The sequence below is a fragment of the Thamnophis sirtalis genome, unplaced genomic scaffold, assembly GCF_051295495.1.
Source record: "Thamnophis sirtalis isolate CommonGarterSnake01/CBP01778 unplaced genomic scaffold, rThaSir2_p1.2 scaffold_9, whole genome shotgun sequence".
Classification (NCBI taxonomy): Eukaryota; Metazoa; Chordata; class Lepidosauria; order Squamata; family Natricidae; genus Thamnophis; species Thamnophis sirtalis.
This window is the reverse complement of record NW_028261389.1, coordinates 14,019,196-14,039,415: the sequence shown is the minus strand read 5'-3', so window position 1 is coordinate 14,039,415 and position 20,220 is coordinate 14,019,196. Positions and strand designations below refer to the sequence as shown.

The window sequence follows — 20,220 nt, the reverse complement described above, 5'->3', positions numbered from 1 at the left end:
CTGTTTAATCCAAAGGACTGGTTCAGAACAATGGCTATATTATTTACGCTTGTTTTTCTGTGGTTAAAGCTTTAATCCTTGCTTTGGGGTACATGCTAGGGTCACGGACTTTATAATTTTATTAAAATAAATGGAGGGGGAGGGAAAGGGGGGGAACAATAGGTCTGGAGGGGTACATTACTTCTAAACAGCTCGAAAAAGCCCCCCCCCCAAAAGCATTTGGCACAGGGTCCATCTATTTGCCTAGGAAAGATAGTCAGGCATTTCCTGCTGGCTGGAGAGACGAACAGGAATCTTTGAAAAATACTTGGGAACAGAGATGCCCCACTGAAGCAAATCCAGCAACTTACGGGAATTAACGGTTGGAAGACAATAATTTGCAAGGAAGGGACAGGAAGAAAACCATTTGAAGTTGGGGATCAAGGAAGGAGAAAGAAGAAAAGCAAAGGAAATGGCAGAAGGGGGAAAGCAACTCAAACCGAGTTGAGCAATTTCAACGGCCACGTGAGTTTGCCAGTCATTTTTTTTTAAACGCGCTGTAATTTAGTGAGCTTAAAACTGCTTACTTAGTGCTTTTCGAAAACAGCATGATTGATTCCACTTAGGGCTCATTTATTTTAGTCAGGCTTCCTGTTTAGACAGTTTTCAGGGGAGTAGCTGGGTTTGTCGCAAGAAAAGCAGGCCAGAAGGTCCTGCGGCTTTCAGACTAACCAAGTTATATGACGGCAAATGCCTGGCTTGGATGCCATCACTCCCTTCCTCCGTGGAATTGGGTTATCCTGTTTTTTTTTTGAAAGCTATTGTATGTCCCCACTTTGGTTATTTTCAAGTCCATGGTCCCTTTCATAAAAATCCTTTGAGCATTTCCCCCGAAAGCAAAGGGCAGTGGAAAGATATATTAATATGTTGAAATGAATTTGAAATAGTGGAGATGAAATGCTTTGGAAAAAAAAGAGTTACAATGGCATCCTTGGCTTTATCTAAGTAGCACTGATCATTTTCTCTAAAACAGCACTGCTGAGTGCATTAATAGAGGGATAGAATCCAGATCACACCAAATGTTAGTACCTGTGGTGGGATTCAATTTTTTTTTACTACCAGTTCTATGGGCGTGTCTTGATGGGCGTGGCAGGGGAAGGATACTGCAAAATCCCCATTCCCTCCCCACTCCTGGGGGAAGGATACTGCAAAATCCCCATTCCCTCCCCACTCCTGGGGGAAGGAGACTGTAAAATCCCCATTCCCTTTCCACTCCTGGGGGAAGGATACTGTAAAATCCTCATTCCTTTCTTACTCCTGGGGGAAGGATACTGTAAAACCCCCATTCCCTCCCCACTCCTGGGGGAAGGATACTGTAAAATCCCCATTCCCTCCCCACTCCTGGGGGAAGGATACTGCAAAATCCCCATTCCCTCCCCACTCCTGGGGGAAGGAGACTGCAAAATCCCCATTCCTTCCCGACTCCTGGGGGAAGGATACTGCAAAATCCCCAATTCTTCCCGACTCCTGGGGGAAGGATACTGCAAAATCCCCATTCCCTCCCCACTCCTGGGGGAAGGAGACTGCAAAATCCCCATTCCCTCCCGACTCCTGGGGGAAGGATACTGCAAAATCCCCATTCCCTCCCCACTCCTGGGGGAAGGATACTGCAAAATCCCCATTCCCTCCCCACTCCTGGGGGAAGGAGACTGCAAAATCCCCATTCCCTCCCGACTCCTGGGGGAAGGATACTGCAAAATCCCCATTCCCTCCCCACTCCTGGGGGAAGGAGACTGCAAAATCCCCATTCCCTCCCCACTCCTGGGGGAAGGATACTGCAAAATCCCCATTCCCTCCCCACTCCTGGGGGAAGGAGACTGCAAAATCCCCATTCCTTCCCGACTCCTGGGGGAAGGATACTGCAAAATCCCCAATTCTTCCCTACTCCTGGGGGAAGGATACTGCAAAATCCCCATTCCCTCCCCACTCCTGGGGGAAGGATACTGCAAAATCCCCATTCCCTCCCCACTCCTGGGGGAAGGAGACTGCAAAATCCCCATTCCCTCCCCACTCCTGGGGGAAGGAGACTGTAAAATCCCTATTCCTTCCCTACTCCTGGGGGAAGGATACTGTAAAATCCCCATTCCCTCCCCACTCCTGGGGGAAGGAGACTGTAAAATCCCTATTCCTTCCCTACTCCTGGGGGAAGGATACTGCAAAATCCCCATTCCCTCCCCACTCCTGGGGAAAGGATACTGCAAAATCCCCATTCCCTCCCCACTCCTGGGGGAAGGAGACTGTAAAATCCCCATTCCTTCCCTACTCCTGGGGGAAGGATACTGTAAAATCCCCATTTCCACCCCACCCCACTGTTTTTTTTAAAGGCTCTTCAGAGGATGCAGGCAAGCAGATATGGCAACCAAGGCTGTACAATCTCCTTCACTTTGATGAACTGGCATTAGCCAGCTAGCTTTCCTTTTTCTTTGTAAACAGCAATAAATAAAGGTTATAGCAATCCAAACAAGGGTAAAATATTGCATGGAAGATAAGGAAAACTAATTCTTTTGTTTTTTAAAACAAAAGGGTCCACAAGAGGAAATAAATAAAAACAGAGGAAAAGCAGAGACAATTCAGTAGGAATGCTTCACTGAGTCACTCCTTCATTCTGGCATTTATTTTTTTAATAAAACATATTTATTTAAATCAAATATTTAATACATAGTGTGACTTCATCATTGAGTGCAGGGTTCAACCCCTGGGCTCCGGACAGCTACTAGTCCACAAGCAGAGGTGGAACTCACTTATCTTCCCTACCAGTTTGCAAATGTGAGCGCGCTCATGCATTATGTTGGGGCAGGTGGGCGGAGCCTCCCACAGCCCACACTACCGGTTCGACTGAACTGGTGAGAATCAGCTGAATACCACCTCTGGTCCACGGCCTGTTAGGAATTGGCTGTGCAAGTGGCGGGAAAATGGACAAAGCTTCATCTGCACATGTGCGGGATCTGGTTGCGCATGTAACCACTCTTTGTGGAAAAATTGTCTTCCGTGAAACCACTTCCTAGTGTGGGAAAGATTGGGGACAGAGGTGGGTTCCTACCAGTTCGCACCTATTCGGTAGAACCGGTTCGTCAAATCTACCGAACTGCTTAGAAGAGGTTCCACCAGTGGACCCGGAAAGCAGGCCACACCTACAGAAGAGGTTCCAAAAACTTTTGAAACCCACCACTGGTCCTTGGATATGATTATTCTACACTATCATGCTCCTATTTATAAAACTCAGTGCCTCTGTGAAAGGTAAGGATGACTACTGCGTTTGTGGTGCAATCAGAACATTGCGTGTGTTGAAGTTGTTTTGACGCAAACCAAAGATGCCTTTTAAAAAACAAGTTTACGTCATATTCTTATGCATGCCAGTGCTGTGTGTGAGGTAATTTAAGGTGGTTCTGACAAGTGTTGTCGGCATCTTCATATCCAGTCACATGGGCGGCAAGCCACTTCCATCCGGTCACATGGGTGGCAAGCCACTCCCACAAAGGAGGCCACACCCACAGAGTAGGTTCGAACAATTTTTGAAACCCACCACTGGTTGGGGACCACTGACCTAGGGGATGCAATTCTACAAGGCCCGGTTATGTAATTAACTGAGAATTGTGGGTCGTTAACTGATACCCGCCCCAATCCAAGACATTCTCCCTGTCCTGAGCCTCAGTGAGGTAAGGGACAGCTGCCAACTCCCTTCAGCCTTCCATCTTTCCCCCATCCCTGGTCTTTGGCTGCCCTGGATCTGGCCTTGTAAGGCAGCAAGCAGCCTTAGAATTTCATGGTTCTGTGCTGCTTTGGACTTTCTTTTTGCAGCTGAAACCCAGCCTAACCTAACCCAGCAGCCAGGCTGAGTAACCGTCATCAGCAGTGGGAGGAAGCTGAAGGGGCTGAATGCATAGATGGTGGGTGGGTGAGGTTGAAGGAACATAGATGGTGTGTGTGTGTGTGGTTGAAGTCCCCTTGTAGTTGTAAATCTGGGCAGGCTGCAAGCCGCTGAATGTTGATCATGTGACTGAGGGACAGAGGTGGGTGGCTCCCAGTTTGGCCCGGATTGGGTGAACCAGTAGTAGCGGCGGCGGGAGGCTCCACCAACCCGCCCAGATTGTCATGCGCGAGCACACCCGAACCGGTAGTAAAAAAATTGGCAACCCATCACTGCTGAGGGAGTTCTGTAATAGCCAAAACTTCGGGCCCAGGTTGTTAATCCCTTTCTTCAGTGCCATTGTAACTTTGGTTGTTGAAGAACTGGTCATACATTGAGGACCACATGTATTCTGAGGAGCTCTGGTGGCACAGTGCTTTAAATGCAGTATTGCAGGCAAACTCTGCCCGCCGCCTAGAGTTCGATCCTGACGAGGCTCAAGGTTGACTCAGCCTTCCATCCTTCCGAGGTAAGTAAAATGAAGAGCCAGAGTGTTAGGGATAATATGCAAATATTGCTTACGGTTCGGCCCAGTTTGGCTGAACGGGTAGTGGTGGCGGCGGCGGGAGACTCCACTTGGACGCTTCTGCACATGCGCGCAAAACGGTTAGCAGCCCATCACTGCTTGTAAACTGCCCAGAGTGGGGATCTATGGGGCGGTATAGAAGTCTAAATGCTATTTCTATTCTTTAAGAGAAGAAGAAAGATCTTAAAGAAAAGAAAGAAAGACGTGCCTATCACGTCTGTTATTATTCTTATATTTTTTTTAATGGGATCACTAATGTGAAGTCATTCCTCCCCCCCCCCCCGCCACCCCATTTGCTCATGCTGGTAGGATGTAGTCCAGGGGTAGTCAACCTTTTTATACCTACCGCCCACTTTTGCATCTCTGTTAGTAGTAAAATTTTCTAACCGCCCACCGGTTCCACAGTAATGGTGATTTATAAAGTAGGGAAGTAACTTTACTTTATAAAATTTATAAAGCAGAGTTACAGGAAACCCCTACCGCCCACCATGAATGCTGGAACGCCCACTAGTGGGCGGTAGGGACCAGGTTGACTACCGCTGATGTAGTCCTTCCTGGTGCAATGTGGTTAGCTATGCTTTGCCTATGTCTTTAATCCATTTCCTTTCATACACGTCTCCTTTCTGATATAAAACTTGCTTTTTCTATTACTATTAGCCTTCTCATCGTTCCTATCACCCATCTCCTCCCACGTATGACTGCAGGACTGTAGCTTTGCTGCTTTTAACCTTGCGATTTATATTGATATCAATGGTTTCCTGATTGCTTATTTGTACCCTATGACTATCATTAAGGTTTGTCCCTTATGATTCTTGACGAATGTATCTTGTCTTTTTTATGTACACTGAGAGCATCTGCACCAAAGACAAATTCCTTGTGTGTCCAAACACATTTGGCCAATAAAGAATCCTATTCTATCCTGCTCTGCTCTACTGTACTCTATTCTATTTTACGTTGCTTAGGTCAGATTCTTGTTTCTGAGATTGTTCTCATGCATGCACTCAATCTTCCCTCTCCAGCAGTAGAAGGGTGGGAACAGGGATTTCCTGCGCTTGTGCTTTCCTCTGATTCTAATTCCTAGGATTTGCGGGAAGAAACCATGATAATCAAAATGACACCAACTAAGCTTTGTAAAATAGAACTAACCTTGGAAGCTGCCTTTTTTTTTTTAATAAAAGAAAAGAAAAGAATTATCTCCACGATCTCTTTCATTCTCATCTTCTAACAGAAATTTCAGCAACCATATGAATTAGTTATTATAACCTAGCCAAAATGCTGTATGTTCTCCAGATGTTTGGGACTTACGTTCTCAAAGACTTGAAGTCCAACATTTGCAAAGCCCATGCTACTGAAAGTAACTACCATGCAAGTTTAACCCCAGAAGGTGGAGCTAGTCTTCCCTTTTCAAGTCTATAAAATCAGCAAGATATAAATAAGAAAAGTTCTAACAGTCTGGTTGGCCAAGCTATTCATTTGCAACAGCAGCAGACACGTCTTTACAGGTAGTTCTCGACTTACAACCATTTGTAACTACAACTACAACAGGTAGTTCTCGACTTAAAACCATTCTCGACTTACAACCTTAACACTGTCAAACTATTTACTACGTGGCACGACAAAACCGCGCTCGACTAAAGCACGCCCGATTAAACCGCGTCGCTGACGTCATCAACAGGGCGACAACAGCGAGCGCGGAGAAAGAAGGGCGCTTTAAATAGCGCTTTGAAAGCAAGCCGATTCAAGTTAAGGTAAGGGTTAGGGTTAGGTTTAGGGTTAGGTTTAGGGTTAGGTTTAGGGTTAGGTTAAGGGTTAGGTTAAGGGTTAGGGTTAGGGTTAGGGTTAGGTTAAGGGTTAGGGTTAGGTTTAGGGTTAGGTTAAGGGTTAGGATTAGGTTTAGCGTTAGGTTAAGGGTTAGGTTTAGTGTTAGGTTAAGGGTTAGGTTTAGGGTTAGGATTAGGTTTAGGGGGGTTAGGTTTAGGTTTAGGGGTTAATTTTAGGTTTAGCGTTTACAGCGTGCTTTTTTCTCCGCGCTGTTGTCGCGCTGTGATGACGTCAGCTAAGAGGTTTACTAAGGCTGCATTACTATTACTATTAATCTTCTCATCGTTCCTATCACCCATCTCCTCCCACTTATGTCTGTATGACTGTAGTTTGTTGCTTGTATCGTTATGATTTGTATTGATTGTTTCCTAATATGATTTGATTGCTTAGTTGTACCCCATGACTATCATTAAGGGTTGCACCTTATGATTTGTATCTTTTCCTTTATGTACACTGAGAGCATATGCACCAAAGAGAAATTCCTTGTGTGTCCAATCATACTTGGCCAATAAAGAGTTCTATTTTATTCTACTCTCTTCTGTTTGTTTAGTGACCCTTCAAAATGACAAATTGCACTGAAAAAAGTGAGGCATGACCATTTTTCCACATTTAAAACCATTACATCAACCCCAACGTCACATGATCAAAATTCTGATGCTCAGTAACTGGCTCATATTTATACTAGTAGCCCAAAGTCATCCCGCTGGATTTCATGGCTAAGGTAGAATTAGAACTCACAAGTCTCCTGTTTGTAGCCTGGTAGCTTAACCATTAGACCAAACTGGCTTTCAAGAAGAGACTGGACTGCCATATGTCAGAAATGGTGTAGGGTCTCCTGCTTGGGCAGGGGGTTGGACTAGATCAGTGTTTTTCAACCTTTTTTGTGCAAAGGCACACTTTTTTAATGAAAAAAATCACGAGGCACACCACCATTAGAAAATGTTAAATTTTTTAAACTCTGTGCCTATATTGATTATAGGCAGCAATGTTTCCTCTAATTTTTTTTCAGTGTGAGCAGGAAAGTATAGTGTTTGAGCGGCACATTTTCATGTCTGAGCACCTGAATTTTTTTCATAGATGTTTCACAGAGCAATTGATTTATAGGATCTGAATTGGAATGGAGAAAAATGGTTTTGTGCATGAGTGTGTATGCGTGCGTGTGTGTATGTGGGTTTGAGTGAGCGATGGTTCCGGTAAGGGAACTGTGCCTATTTAGAAAAGAAGGTAAATTATTGCAAACATGATATATGTTGAGAGAGAGAGAGAGAGAGAGAGAGAGAGAGAGAGAGGGAGGGAGGGAGGGAGGGAGGGAGGGAGGGAGGGAGGGAGGGAGGGAGGGAGGGAGGGAGGGAGGGAGAGAGAGATAGTCACTAGATAACCTACAAGGTCCCTTCCAACTCTGTTAATCTGATCATGCAATCCTCTACTTACAACTTGTATTGAGTGATTGCTTGAAGTTACAATACCATTGCAACAAGGGACAAGGCCATTCTTGCAACCATTAAAGCATTCCCATGATCACATGATCAAAATTTGGACACTTGGCAACTGCCATGTATTTAAATTCCGGCATAAATATCACTTTCCTAGCTATATGGCCTTTGCAATTTTGGCTAAAAAAAGAAAAAAGAACTGTTAACATTTTGAATGAGGGAACTCCGATACTCTTATTTTGTCTTGAGACTGTAATATCATTGCTACTGAAGGATAGGCTTGTTCATCAATGAGAATCTACATGGGCTGCCCTTGAAGAGTGTTCGAAGACTCCAGCTGGTCCAGAATGTAGCCACGCGAGCAATCATGGGTGCACCCAGGTACACCCACGTTACACCTATCCTCCGCGAGCTGCACTGGTTACCCATTAGTCTCCGGATCCGCTTCAAGGCGCTGGTCGTTACCTATAAAGCCCTTCATGGCATCGGACCTGGGTACCTGAGAGACCGCCTCCTGCCGATCACCTCCCATAGACCAATTCAATCACACAGGTTAGGTCTCCTCCGGATTCCATCTGCCAGCCAATGTCGGCTGGCGACTCCCCGGGGGAGAGCCTTCTCTGTTGCAGCGCCAGCCCTCTGGAACGATCTCCCCGTGGAGATCCGGACTCTTACTACCCTCCCGGCCTTCCGCAAAGCTGTTAAGTCCTGGCTGCTCCAGCAGGCTGGGGGGCTCTCGTAATATTCAGCCCCCCGGAGATTGTGACTGTTGTATATTTTAATGTTGTTTGTGTATTATTCCCCTCCCTTGTTTTATTGTAAGCCGCCCGGAGTCCTTCGGGAGTGGGCGGCATACAAATCAATAAAACTATAACTAACTATAACTAGAATGCAAAATGCATCATAAGTTTAACCGTCCTGCATCTTTAGTTCAGCTGTTGTTGTTTTTTTGGTTTAATAAGTGCATTGGTAAGCAATATTTAAATATTACCCAGATGAAAAGGCGGGAGAGAGGGAGGATTGCCAGCAAAGACACAGTTTATCATTTGCAAAAGTGCTCTGCAGCTCTACAGATCTGGAAGTGGTAGAAATGTAAGCCACAAAAGTGTTGCTATGGTTTTTCAGGGAAGCTTATTTTAAAACTGGTATGCAGCCTTCTTGCGGGACTCGAGCAGTTGGCAATGCTACCCATTTATGGAATGCACGACATCTTGGGAAAGAATTAAAGACAAAACATGTTCAGTTACAGTGCAAAGAAAAACTTAACTTCTAAGGTAAGGGTGGAATTTCCATGGATGCCTGCAAAGACTTAAACGTTCAAATACAAAGCTTTTCAAGGATATTTATTTTTCAAATACTTCCCTACTCCTTGTTTTATTTCCTGGATTGAATATTAAGCATTTCCCTTGTAAACTCCAGGAAAATCTCAGATCCTGGGTTGTACATTGTGCTGAGCTCTTATTTGTTTCATCCTGGTTTATTGAATAAATGATGGTTAGCTGGTTTCCATAGCAGAGTAAACAAAAAAGAAACATCTTTCTGGTCTCGCATCCAGGAAGGCAATGTTTAGAATATGGCCGAGTGCCAATTTGTCTGCTAACCTTCTCAATGTTTGTAGAAGGCTTCTTATAACACTTTGACATTTGCAGGATATTGGCCTATTTAGTGTTATTTTTGAGATGTTGTTTAAGAGCAAATGGAAGCAGGAGATCTTTAGAAGGTCAATTGCTCTTATCTTCACTTATAAAAGAGTTCAAAATCCTGCCACCAAAATGTGGCGTGTAGGCAGGGGTGGGCTGCTGGGGATTCGCAGGGGTTTGGGAGAACCTCTAGCTAAGATTTTGTGCAGTTCGGAGAACCCCCAAATCCCACCCCTGACTGGCCCACTCGCCCCTCCCCTGCTAGGAGTCTCCACGTGGCTGTTTTGGATGCGGGAAAGTGCAGGGTACACACGGAGGCTCAGGAGGGTGAAAAATGGGCCTAGCCGGAAACTCATTTCCGGCAGGAAAGCCGGAAACGAGTCCATTTCTGGCCTCCAAAGCCTGCTAAGGCCGTTTTCGTCCTCCCGGAGGCTCAAGGAAAGCTTCCGAAGCCCGGGGATGGCAAAGCCCCCCTCCCATGGTGCAGGAGGCTGACTAGGCCACACCCACCATGGCCACACCCACCCAGCAACCGGGCAGAGAACCCCTTGCTAACATTTTTGAAGCCCACCCCTGCCTGTAGGCTAGGTGGCCAGCACAATCTGGATGCCACAAGTAAATTATGAGTTTTGTTCCCTGCTTTAATATGTTGGGCGAACTCAGTTAATAAAAAAAAAAGAATTGGTTACGAATTAACGATAAATGCAAATATGTGTTCTTTGTCTTTAACAGCATCTCTGGCACTTCTGATCTGAAAGTGGGGCAGAAAGAATCTTCCTAATATTGCTTTCTCCTGTTTAAGAAACTTTTGGTCCCTCTTGTTTCACATTCTGACAAAATCTAATCAAATCTGAAGGCTATGAGTAGAAAATTGAAGCAGGGAAGTTCCTGGAAGATCAGGTTGTTGCTTTGTGTTAAGTAAATCTGGCTTCCCCGTTGACTTTGCTTGTTAGGAGGGTGCCAAAGGTGATCACATGACCCCAGGACACTGCAACTGTCATAAATACATGCCAGTTGCCAAGTTTCCAAATGATGATCATGTGACCATGGGGATGCTGTGAGTGAGTGTGTGTGCATGTGTGTGTGCATGTGTGTATTTCATTTTAAATGTTAAATTTGCTTAAGTGCAGTGATTCACTTAACAACTGTGGCAAGAAAGATCATAAAATGGGGCAAAATTCACTTACCAACTGCCTTGTTTAGCCATGTAAATTTTGGGCTCAGTTGTGGTTGTAAGTCAAGGACTACCTGTATATATTATCAGCCTATTGTTAAGAAAGCACATAGATGCAGTTGACATGTAGAGAGATTGGTGAATGTGCAATGGACATGTAGATAGATTGGTGAACGTGCAATGACATGTAAATAGATTGGTCAACATGCAATGGACATGTAGAGAGATTGGTGAATGTGCAATGGACATGTAGATTGATTGGTGAACGTGCAATGGACATGTAGATAGATTGGTGAATGTGCAATGGACATGTAGATTGATTGGTGAACGTGCAATGGACATGTAGAGAGATTGGTGAATGTGCAATGGACATGTAGAGAGATTGGTGAATGTGCAATGGACATGTAGATTGATTGGTGAACGTGCAATGGACATGTAGATAGATTGGTCAATGTGCAATGGACATGTAGAGAGATTGGTGAACGTGCAATGGACATGTAGAGAGATTGGTGAATGTGCAATGGACATGTAGATAGATTTGTGAATGTGCAATGGACATGTAGATAGATTGGGGAAGATGCAATGGACATTTAGATAGATTGGTGAAGGTGCAATGGACATGTAGAGAGATTGGTGAAAGTGCAATGGACGTGTTGATAGATTAGTGAGGATCTTTTAATGCCATTTATCTTTCAGAAATTGTGAAAGCCATACATATGGTCCAAAAGCAACATCAGTAGGCAAGGCTAGAAATTAGATATCTTACATACAGGAAATGGGACTGGGTTGGGAGGAAGTCGGAAGCCGAGTGTTTCATTCAGGTGGAGCACTTATCCTGAGGAAGTGGGATGTCCATCCATGGTTATCCTTTTTGGGCGGAGAGACAGGAAAGAAACATTTTCAATTCTGGCCGGTTGCTTTATTTGGGAATGACACTTTCAGTTAGGTGAGTTGACACAGCTGTAGGGGTTGGAAGAGGCTGATATTTTAAAAACCTAGATGCCTTCAGAATAGCTGTACCATCAAAAATATCTACTGGATAGTGCAAAGAAAAGAACAACCCATAATAATGAGGGAGGCTCCGTGGGATGAAATCCCATTTCCTAAACAGGATGTATAGTTAAATTCAAAAGAAAGAACTCGGAGAGTGATCAGAAGGTTGAGAGGTGTCAAAAGGGAGTCAGTCCTAGCTGAGTAAGGATGTTCCTCTTCCATACATCCTTCCAGAAAATTTTAAATAAACTTTGGAGTCCCTTCCCAAATCAGTGAATCTGTACAACCTTTGAATTTGCATTTGATGGCACAGATAAATTAGGACAGTACAGAAGAGGACCATGATATATAGGGATGATTCCTTTTATGTCACACAGCAAACATCCCATTTCTAAATCTCGTCAAATTGGGAAACAAGGATTGGCCTCCTTATCCCTTGTTTTGCACCCCTGACCTTGATCTTTCCTCAGGCCTGCCTTCTGAAAAAGATGTTGGGAAAATCCATTTCAAATATTCTTTGGTGTGATCTGGTTCTGAGCTCCGTTGTCTGTTCACGATTAGCATGAACCCCCCCCCCCCGCTGCCCCGAGTGGAGTATCTTATTATGTACGTGGAACTGGATAGTAGAACTGAAGTGATAGACTGCTCATCATATTTGAGGAGGAAGAATTAGCCTAACTGATTATTCTAAATACACACACACACACACACACACACACACTCACAAATGAAGAGAAGGACTAGGGGTGATCTGATAGTAATCTTCCAATATTGGAAATTCTGTCACAGAAAAGTGTGTGTGGGGGGGGTCAACTTATTATCCAAATTACTGCAGGGTAGGACAAGAAGTAAGCAGGGTGTGGGCTGCTGGGGGTTCACAGGAGATTGGAACACCCTCTTCCTAAGATTCTGTGCAGTTCGCAGAACCCACAAATCTCACTCCTGGCTGGCCCCGCCCTGCCCTGCCCCGCCCACCCATCCCCTCCCCTCCCCACACCTTCCATTCCAAAAGTCCCCACTCGGCCCGTTTTGGATGCAGGTAAGTGCCGGGTGCACGAGGAGGCTCGGGGAGGGTGAAAAACGGTCTTACCGGAAGTTTGGAAAGGCTGGAAACAGGCTGATTTTCAGCCTCCAGAAGGCCTCTGGAGCCTGGGGAGGCTGTTTTTGCCATCCCGGAGGTTTGAGGAAAGCTTCCAGAGCCCAGGGAGGGCAGAAACACGCACCCCCCATGGTGGATGCCGACTAGGCCATGCCCACCATGCCCACCCAGCAACCAGACAACCCCTTGATAAAAATTTTGAAGCTCATCCCTGGAAGTAACTGATGGAAACTTATCAAAGAGAGAATAACAACCTGGAACAGGGCTGTCAAACTCCCGGCCCATGGGTCAGATGCGCCACACACTGGCTGCAACCACACCCAGTTTAGCAAAGGGGAAAAAGTCGTGATACATTACGTGACACCGCCGTGACGATGTGAGTTTGACACCCCTGACCTAGAACCAAGGAGAGATTTCTTAACAGTGGAACAATTTGCCTTCAGAAGTTGTGAGTGTTCTATCACTGCAGGTTTTAAAGAAGAAATTGTACAGCCATTTGTTCAGAGTCTCCTACTTGAGCAGGGGGTTGGATTAGAAGACCTCCAAGGTCCCTTCCAACTCAGCTGTTCTGTAATGGCCAAGAGTTGATTATATTCCATTATAGCATGGATAGACATCTTCCTCATTGCAAGATGATTGTTGGGCATGTGTATGTAAAGTAGAGGAGGAAATGCCTTGTACTCCACTTTGAACCTTCCATGTATTATTTTAGACAGAGTATTATTTTCTTTTGACCCCTGAAATAAGCAATTAGCCTTATTTTGGGGGAGGTCTTATTATTTTCGAGGTGCAGGAGGAGGTGGCGAGCGTGGTCACCTCATGGCTGCTGCTGTGTTGCAATATTTTCAGGGCTTATTTCAGTGCATGCGCTCAAAAGCCCAGTTGGCCTTATTATTCGGAGAGGTCTTATTTTCGGGGAAATGGGGTATTCTGTAATGACCAAAAGTTGATTATATTCCATAATAGCATAGAGAGAAACCTGGACAGACATTGAAAATAAAGCAGTGGAAGCTGCTTTATTCTGCTGGAATAAAGAGCGATAGGAATCAATCAAATAAATAAAGGCATATTTTGCAAGACTCCAGCCTGAATACTAAGTGGCTGGAAACACCATCTGAAACATCCAAAATACTTCAGTCTTAATCTGAAAATCTCCCTTTCCTTACATGTCAGCTTTTATTGTCTCTTTCTATTGGGTTGAGGATGACATTCCACTGAACTTCCACTGTCTAAAACTGAGACAGGGCCAAAGATAAAAAGCTCCAGGATCTCCACATCTTCGTAGAGTAGATATTTTACCTCCCCATTTTACACCTAAATGTAATTCATCAGCGGGAAACAGCACATCTTCAGAGAGATGAAACTCTTAAGAATATAGATTGTGAGTACAAAGACTGGAATTTAGTAGTTTTGCCTTAGGACTTGATTTGCTTAGTATTTGGATGACCACCTAATACACCACTTCAGAGTTCATTTCTGAAGAATTCTAAATATAGAAATCCGAATTGCTTCCTTAAACATTTTACCCACTTTCATAAACAAAACCTGGTATTATCCACAAAAGGATCTTTACTTTTTGATCGTTTCTTGTTTGACTCGAAAGCATTGATGTTAAGCATAACGGTGTAAATTCCTACAGTCCCAGTTTTTCTCCCTTGTCCTGTGGTTATTTTAAAAAAATGCTATAATACCTTGCATAGTTTAAAAGAGCTGTTAAAATGCAATGGCCCACCATCTTTGAGAGGATGGTGGCCTTCCACTTGTAAGGGAGAAGGTTCACTTTGCATTTCCTTATGATGAAGAAATCCTGGCTAAGACATCAGACAGCCCAAAACCCAATTGCTGCATTCAGAATGAAAACCAGCCTGCAGATGGTTCTTCTAAGCAAGTTCTGAAACTCAACAGAGAGGAATGAATGTGAGTTTAACCAGCTTTAACTTAAAATGCCCCATCAGAGTAGATGAATAGTAAAGAGTAGGCTTGTTTAAAGTTAGAATAATCCAGGTGTGGGATTCAGCCAGTTTGGACCGGTTCGGGCGAACCTGATGTTAATTTTAATCTGGTTCACCGAACCGGTAATTATAAGGACTGGCTGGCCCCGCCCACCCCTACCCTACCCTCCCAGGAGTCTCCACACGGCCCATTCATCATGCCAGGTAAGTGCAGGCCATATTGGGAGGGCAAAAAATGCGCCTACGGGAAGTACTGGAAGTCTGGAAACGGATCTGTTTCTGGCCTTTGGAAGGCCTCTGGAGCCCGGGGGAGGATGTTTTCGCCTTCCTGGAGGCTCAAGGAATGCCTCCGGAGCCTGGGGAGGATGAAAATGCCACCCGCCACTATGGTGCAGGAAGCTGACTAGGTCACACCCCCATGGCCATGCCCACCCAGCAAATTGGCAGAGAACTGGTTGCTAAAAATTTTCAATCCCACCCCTGGAATAATTCATTGGTTTTTTTTAGATTTTGGCTGAAACGTGGATGAAAAGTTAGACAAAAAGGGACCCTAAAAATAAGAATTTGGGACTTCATTGAATTTTTATAGATTTGGGAGCAAGATAGTTTCTCACCAAGGTTTTTGTTTCAACTATTTTGTTTCTTTCTTAATGTGATGGATATATAGCTTGCCAGGAACAGTTTAAAGTTTGAATGGTTCCTTCGAAATAAGGCAATATGACTCCCCAATGATTGGCACTAGTGATTTTATTAATGACCGTTTTTAAAAATGTGATTCTTTTAGTAACTTAGTTGATTTCTTTTGAGAGCCACTTCGGTGCAGTGGTTAAAAGCCCCAGACTAGACACCAGGTGCAATCCAGTCCTTCTTTAGAGATGGCTTTGTGCCAATCATTCTCCCTCAGCTCTAGGAAAGAGAAAAATAATAGAATTGAATATTCTTTATTGGCCACGTGAGGTTGGACTCACAATTTGCTTTGGTGCAGCAGTCCTTCAAGTTTTCCTTCAAGGCTTCTAAATGAAATTCTGAAATAAAAACATTTAAAATCTGTTAGAAAGGGGAGAGAAAGTTTCATTTATAGCACCTTGTTAAGTCTATAAGATATCAAAAGCTCTCCAGTCTTTTCTGCAGTATCCTAAAATGACCTTAAACAGGAGGCTTATAGTGAAGACACCTATAATGCCACCAGGGGTGGCCTTTAAAAATTTCAGCAACAGGTTCTCTGCCTAGTTGCTGGGTGGGCGTGGCCATGGTGGGCATGGCCTAGTTGGCCTCCTGCACCATGGTGTGTGTGTGTGGGTCATTTTCACCCTCCCCAAGCTCCAGAGTCTTTCCTCAAGCCTCTGGGAGGGTGAAAACTGCTTCCCTCAGGCTCCGGAGGCCCATTTCCGGCCTTCTGGGAGGCCCATTTTCACCCCTCCCCAAGCCTCTGCGCGGGCCCTGCATTTACCTCACATCCAAAATGAGCTACATGGAGATTTCTGGGAAGGGTGGGGCGGGGCGGGGCCAGCCAGGGTTGGGATTCGGAGATTCTCCGAACCTGCCATAATGTTAGCTATGGGTTGTCCCGAATCTGGGTGAACCTGTAGCAGCCCACCCCTGAATGCCACTATGGAAAACAAGGTAGTTGATTAATTGATTAGTCTTTCAACCAGAGGTGGGTTCCTACCAATACGGACCAGTTTGGCCGAATAGGTAGTAACTCGGCTGGACACGTGACCCAACTGGTTCTATCCTCGGTGGCGCCATCTTATAGTGAAGACACCTGTAATGCGTAGAACAATCTTCATTAAAAAAAAATGTATTTTTTTTCCTTTTTAAATGTTGTGCACATGCGCAGACCTTTTTAAGTGCAAATGCGCATGCGCGCGGAGCAAAATGTTTCAGGCGCCGAACCGGTAGTAATGCCAGCAGGAACCCACCCCTGCTTTCAACCATATCAAAAAATTAAAAAATGAAGAATTGTATTCTCCAATACATGTTCCATTTTAGGCATGACATCATGCAGTGCATTCTTGGAAACTTTTCTTTTCCAGAGGCACCATATCTGTGAAAGGTTTGCTCCTGGAAAAAATGCAGAACATTTAAAGAATAGAAAAGAACAAAGGTCATTATTACTCATCTCCTATCTAATAAAATAAATACATATATAATCCCCAGCAGATGTTTTTGAAGGGTGGGTGGCAGGCTTGGCCTGCTGTGTTTATGACTAGTATTCACTCTGTCCTTAGTTGTACTGGGAATAGATTTCTTTTAAGAGCCATCTTTTGTGGCTTGTAATAATACAATGACGAAAAGTTGTAGCACTGGTTAGGGTGAAAAGGTCCAGGAAGAGGAAGTGACCGACAACTCTAAGTTCATCTTGATTTTGGGTGAAATTTGGCAGAGTGTGTGCTCTGGTCTTCTTTAACTAAAATCTAATGCATACTAAATAGTTAGAAATCTGGAACTTAGAATTGCATGTTGAACTTGAGTATATACTTCCATTTTTTTGACCCTCCCAATAAAATAAATACAGGAGGGTCTTGCATGTTTAGAGAGAAATGAATATTATAGAAGGCCACAATGGTGAATGTCTCCAGTGGCAGTATTTCTTAACTCTTACCATCTGTGTCACCATAGCAACACCAAGCAAATAGATTAAAAAAAAGAAAGAAATTGAACATGGGGGAATCACAGCTGGGAGCAACTATACTAAAAACAAAACAAAACAAAAAAAGCCTTCCATAAGATCAGCCCACACTGAAGGATTGATCTGTCCTGAAGAACTCAACCTGAAACGGCATATGGCATTCATAACACGTCAATTTTCCTCTAAGTAGTTGGTGGTTTGGGGGGGGGGGTCTTTGACTCAGGGCTGAGTCCTGGCAACTGCGAGGATAAGTCCTTGAGCTTTTCTTGGGAAACTTTTCAGAGGTAGTTTGTCCTTGCCTCTTCCCTAGGGCTGAGAGAGTGGATGAGTGCCCCAAAGTCACCCAGCTTGCTTTGAGCCTAAGGTGGGACTAGATTTCCCAGTCTCCTAGTTTCTAGTCCAATGGCTTGACCACAGTGACGTGCGGTGAGGTTTATGGCTGGTGAGGCACTGACATAGTGGTGGGTTTCAAATTTTTTTAGACTTGTGGACTTCTACTCCCAGAATTCCACAGCCAGGCATGCTCAGTTCCGATTTAAAGCGACAGCATTGTTTTTCTCCTTTGTGAAAAAGTTTCCTTCATTCTTTTTCTTCTCCCACCCCCTCCTTCCTCCCTCCCTCCCTCCCCCCTCTCTCAAACAGACACACACACACAGAGAAGTTGGATTGGACTATCTCTCCTACCCCCTTCCCTCTCTCACTCACTCACTCTCTCTCAAACAAACACAAACACAGAAGTTGGATTGGAGCCAATCTGAGCCTTTGATTTTAGGCGGAGCCACGTTGCCTTTTCAACCTTGTAATCAGTGAAGCTGGGCTTATATAGCTTTATCCAGCTGTGTGTGTGTGTGTGTGTGTGTGTGTGTGTGTGTGTGTTTGAAATGGCAACGTTGCTCTGCCTGCAATCAAACTGCACTTGGGGAGGGATCTACACTTGAGGATGAAGTTTGAATTCCTCCCTCTCCCTCCGACCCACACGTACCTTTTCCAGCTGTTTCAGAGAGGATTTCAACTTTGCTCTTGCCTGTCATCATGAAAAGAAAAAAAAATGTAAAAGGAAAAAGGCAAGAGCTGAGGTCAGGCTGAGCTAGTTGCTGCCAGAGTCACCGTGGATGACTCTGCTTAACTGTTTAAAAAAGCCTCTAAAATAGCACCCTCTACAGGAAGAGGCAGGAGAACGATGTGCCTCACCTACATCAGGAATTGTTAGACTTTCAACCCTTGCTTAACTCTGCCCGAGTGATCACAAAACGCCTAAAATCAGACTAGCTGAGGCACATTGTTCTCCTGCCTCATCTCCTCTTGCCTCTTTCTTTTTACATTTTCTTTTCTTTTCATGATGACAGTGGTGAGGCTCTGCCTCCCCTGCCTCCCCTGACTGCACGTCCCTGCTTGACCATTACACCAAACTGGTTCTCAACAGTTGGTTGGCTTTCTTTTAAATTTAAAGTTTGTAATGGGAATTTGAAATAGTGAATTACCGTATTTTTCAGAGTATAAGACGCAGTACTTTTCCTCTCAAAAAAGAGGGTGAAAATCTGGGTGCGTCTTATACACTGAATACAGCATTTTTGGCCTCCCGAAACCCCGCCCCCTTGCAAAGTTGGCCGTGCATAGCCTTTAGGAGGCTTCCAGAGTGTTCCTAGGGGCTGAGGAGGGCAAAAATGAGTGGGCTATTTTTCCCTCGGTTTTTGCCCGTCCCCAGCCCCCAGGAACACTCTACAAGGCTCCTAAAGGCAAGAGGTGTATGGAGAGTGGAAGAGGTATATTGGGTTTCTATTTTGGTGGGCATTGTTGACAAGAGGAATTGCTGTGATTATCGTTGAATGTTGTTTGGCCCCGGCTATGCACAGTATATATGTGACTGTATGAAAATGAAAAATGGAAAATAAAAACATTTAATAGAGAAAAAAGGCTCCTAAAGGCTATGCATGCCCTTTTTTTTGGACAAAAAATGGGCTGTTTTGGGGAGGTCGGCAAAGTGCAAAAACTTTTTTAAAAAATTTGCCTCTTCAAAATCTTGGCGTGTCTTATACTTCAGTGTGTCTTATACTCTGAAAAATACAGAAATTTTATCCGCTTCACCTGCTTTCTTTTATGCCCATGAGATAAGCAAGTAGAGACTAAAGCCCTATATGGGATAAGACCAAGTTATTTGAGGGACTTTCTCCAAGAATGCCTGCCTGCCCCTTATATTCTCACAGAGATGACATATTCCTTCTTTTAAATCTTGTCAGACCAAGGAAGCATGCCTTTTCTGTGACTGCCTGTTCTCTGGAATGAGCTCCTCTCAATATTTTATTTATGTATGTATAAACAATCATGGCAGTGAACTTATCTAATCCCCCTCCCTCCCACAACAACAATAACAACCCTGTGAGGTGGGCTGGGTTGAGAGAAAGTGACTGGTCCAAGGTCACCCAGCCTACTTTCTTGCCTAAGATGGAACTAGAACTCACAGCCTCTTAGTTTCTAGCCTGATGCCTTAACCATTAGACCAAACTGACTTTCGACAGGCCTCAAATCGTGTCACCTAGAAAGCCCATTAAAACCTGGTTCTTCCCAAGGACTAGTTGAGTTGGCAGTGTGGCTGTTTTCTTGCACACCATTTTGCATTCTGTATGTATATTTTTCTTATTTAATGTGATTAGGTTGCCCTTGTTTCCCCCCCTTCTTTTTGATTTATTGTACACCACCCAGAGTCACACTATTTGAGTTGGGCAGCCTTATAAAACTTGAAATCAATCTCTCCCTCTCTCCCTCTCTCTTTCTCTCCCCCCTCCCTCCCTCCCCCTCTTCCGCTCCCTCCTTCCCTCCTTCTCCCTCTCCCAATCAATAGCTTTCTCCCTATAGGTCTAAAATAGCTTGAACAGTAAAAAAAATGGCCAGAAAAAGCAACTTAAGCTAACCCCCTCCAATGCTACTTCTTCTGGGGGAGATTCCAAATATGATGCTCATTATTTTGCAATATTTGCTTCTCTCCCTTTAAGAAATTAAATCAAAT

General features: G+C 44.4%; 1 long non-coding RNA gene across 1 annotated transcript in view; it reads left to right on the top strand.

The window, feature by feature from the left end:
• Positions 1–244: 244 nt before the first annotated feature.
• The window catches only part of LOC148044043 (uncharacterized), a 32,212-nt gene continuing 12,236 nt past the window's right edge, over positions 245–20,220 (top strand). The window contains exon 1 of the long non-coding RNA XR_015697647.1: positions 245–504. This is a non-coding gene — a long non-coding RNA (uncharacterized LOC148044043). The remainder of the gene's footprint in view (positions 505–20,220) is intronic.